General features: G+C 42.1%; 1 pseudogene; it reads left to right on the top strand.

The window, feature by feature from the left end:
• The first annotated feature begins 1,554 nt into the window (after positions 1 to 1,554).
• Positions 1,555 to 2,961, top strand: LOC137951950 (protein disulfide-isomerase-like; annotated as a pseudogene).
• Positions 2,962 to 3,702: the final 741 nt, after the last annotated feature.

The following is a 3,702-nucleotide window of genomic DNA, read 5'->3' as shown; positions in this document are numbered from 1 at the left end:
TTTGGGTTCATCCTCAACAAACCCTCCTCATAGCCAGCAAAAGCGATTCGTCTGACAAGGAGGGGTTTCCAAGAGTCCTCGGTCTCGGAAAATAACCAAGAGGCGAAGCCCCAAAGGGCTGCCCTTTGCCACCAGACACGGAGGAGGCTCCATCGGCTCCGTCGGACACAACTCTGGTGGGATTCGACTTCTGGCCACCACCTCCCACTAGCAATCCACTTCTCGGGCAGAACATAGCAAACCCTTGTTCCAAATTGGGGGGGTAAGTTTATCGGAAATATTTTTTTTGAGGGGTTTTGGTTTTCTGTGGATGAGCACAATACCTGTGCGGATGTGGATCTTCGAATTGCAGTTGTGGCGTTTAATTTTCTGGATCCCCTGTATGCTGTTTGGCCACGAACTTCAATTTTGAATTTTTTGCCTGGTTAGTTTCTATTCCAGGAAGCAGAGAAACACATCTGACATCGTCTTGGCAAACTTACAACTGGTGTGTATGAATTCCGAGAGGGAAATTTTCTTGGGATCTGGAACGATGGCAAAAAAATTTTGGATGTCATTTTCTTCTTCTCCTACTGAGACCAGTAGTAGTGTTCTTGTCCATCATTCAATTAGAAACCTTGTGTTTAATTTCGTGGATGAATTGTCTGCTGCTCTTGCCGTTGAGGGCCTTCATGAACAAAACATTGATGACAAGGAGGGGGATATTGGGAAGGCACTGAAGAACTCAGCAAGGGAGATGGGAATAAAGGGTGATGCCAGGGTAACAGTCCAGGCCTTGCAGGATATATTCAAGGATCCATTGGAAATATGTGTGAAGGATGGAGATATGAGTGGTGTTATCTGTTCTTATAATCACATCAATGGTGTTTCCCTCTTGTGCTGATAATAGGCTCTTATTTGCAACCGTTCGAGGAGAATGGGCTCTTCATGGATACATTGTTGCCGATTGTGATTCACTTGAAGTCATGCACCATGGTCACAACTGGCTGAATGATGAACCAGAAGATGCAGTAGCACAAACCTTAGAAGCTGGTTTGGATCTCGATTGTGGCGTTTATTACACCAACTACACCTTCCTTTCTGTCCAACATGGCTGAGTCCGGGAAACAGAAGTGGACAAGGCCTTCAGAAAACTGTATGTTGTTCTAATTAGGCTTGGTTTCTATGATGGCAGCCCTGATGGTTATGATTCCCTTGGGAAAGAGGATGTTTGCCCCATAGATCATATCGAGCTTGCTGCTAAGGCTGCTAGGGAAGGAATTGTCTTGCTCCAGAATAACCATTCACTCCCTTGAAACCATCAGAAGATGAATTCAGCAAGGGAGATGGAATTGGAGGGACGGTTTAATGTCATGATAGTGAGATTCTGTTCAGATTTGGCCGCAAAAGTTGAGGAGCATATTGATTGATGCTCAGGGACACTGTGGCTCTTGTTGGGCATTTGGTGCCGTGGAATCGCTATTAGATCGATGCTGCATCCATCTTACTGTGAGCATTTCCCTATCTGTGAACGATGCATTAGCATGTTGCGGTTTTAGGTGTGGATATGGTTGTGATGGGGGCTATCCTTATCATGCATGGTAGTACTTGTTCAGAATGGTGTTGTTACCGAAGAGAGTGACCCTTATTGTGATGACATTGGTTGTGGACATCCGGGTTGTGAACCCGTGTATTCCACCCCTAAGTGTGCAAAGAGGTGTACTGTGAAGGACATGCTCTGGCAAGAGTCTAAGCACTACAGTGTTGAGGCCTACAAAATCAGTTCAGCTCCTGCAGACCTCATGGCTGAGGGTTATGTCAATGGTCCTATGGAGGTCGCTTTTACTGTATATGGGGACTTCGCGCACTACAAAACTGGAGTTTACAAGCACATTACAGGAGGTGAAATGGGTAGGCCGTGCAACTTTCCCAATGGGGAACATTGTAAGAATATTGCTCTTGAGTATGAGAAAGTTGCATCTATATTGAGGAGCCATGACCCTCCAGTTGCTCTCGCTAAAGTTGATGCCAATGATGAGACAAACAAAGAGCTTCCACGTCTATATGATGTGAAGGGTTTTCCCACACTGAAGATTCTACGCAATGGAGTGAAGACTATTGATGATTCCAAAGGTCCCAGGGATTCTGATGGGATTATAGCATCTCTCAAGAAACAAGTGGGCGTTGCAGCAACTGCAATTAAAACTGCAGAACATGCGGGTGACATCATCGATGTGGTAATGATAACTATTGTTGGGATTTTGCCAAACTTTACGGTGTGGACTATGAAAACTTCCCAGTTTTAGCTGAAGTTGATGGCATATACTTTCTTTTAGGTGAGGTTGCAGCAGCCCAAGGTGCCTTCCATTATTTTGGCCTTAAGGAGGCCCAGGTGCCTCTCATTATCATACAACATGAAGAGGGCCAGAAATTCTTCAAATCAAAGTTGGAGCCTGATCACATTGCTTCTTGGTTGACAGCATACACGAAAGGTAAACTTGAGCCATTCAGCATATCAGCGCCTATTCCAGAATTTAATGGTGCATCAGTCCAGGTTGTTGTTGCTGCTAGCCTCCAAGAGATGGTTCTAAACTCTGGGCACAATTTTTTGTTGGAGTTTTCTGTACCATGGTGTGGGCATTGCCAGAAAGTACTACCTATACTGGATGAAGTGGTTGTCTCCTTCAAAAATGACAAGGATGTGTTAGTGCCAAAATTGATGCCACTACAAATGATATCCTAACTGGTACCTTTGGTGTGAAGGGCTACCCTACTTTGTACTTCTTGTCCTCCATTGGCAAAATATCATAGTATGTGGGGAATAGCTCAGCGGAAGATATTTTTGCCTTCATTCAAACGAATAGACATCTGGCTGTAGAACAAGATGCTACTACAAATCCTACTTTCGAGCTTGAGGACAAGCTCGTTCTTCCTGGGGGTGTAATGAACACAATAAAATTATTATTTTATTTTTTTCTTTAATTTACTTTAATTTATTTCAGTTTAGGCCACAGGGGTATTTTTGGGAATATTTTATTTATAGGGGTATTTTTGTAATATTTTATATTAAATCCTAACAGGTTGAACCCTATGTAAGGGGTAAGAGTAATGAGAAAGACAAGCATTGAAGTATTAATAATTAGGTTAAATCTAGCGTCAATAGGCTTGATATTACCTTCTCGATCTCGAGGTTACAGTTTTCCTCAAAAACCCACGTATTCTCTCATCCTCCATTGATCTTCGTCTTCCCCATGTCTTCCTACTATCCCTACAGTGATGCCTGGAACACCCGTAACCCATTGCAGATCCCAGATCCTCCCAAAGAATCCTTGTGTCAGATCTGGGACTGTAACATAATGATGCGTAACGGCAATAATTTTTGTTAGAAATGACTTATGGTATGGGAGTTAATACTATGTTGAAATTCCCTCACCCCCACTTTTCCAATGATTCCATAACCTAATATATAAAAAACTAAAAGAGTTTAAAATCCCAAAAAATGACAAATATGTTTTGAAATTATCTCTTTGTGCATTTGTGCATTTCCATTTTGGATGTTCAATTTTTTTTTCAAATCCAAACTTGAGTTTTCACTCTCCCTTTTTTCTCGTAAACAAAAAGATAAGGCAAATAGATCTGAACAAAATGAAAATTTTAGAGTTTATGTATGCAAAAAATTGATAACTATAATAAATGTAAGTGAAGAAAAAAGTTTCATGCACT

The sequence above is a fragment of the Aristolochia californica genome, unplaced genomic scaffold, assembly GCF_029961685.1.
Source record: "Aristolochia californica isolate CCGP_79_NKW_82.1479 unplaced genomic scaffold, dmAriCali1.0.hap1 SCAF_15, whole genome shotgun sequence".
Taxonomy (NCBI): Eukaryota; Viridiplantae; Streptophyta; class Magnoliopsida; order Piperales; family Aristolochiaceae; genus Aristolochia; species Aristolochia californica.
Note: the sequence above shows the minus strand (reverse complement) of the source record. Positions and strands in the feature narration are given on the sequence as shown.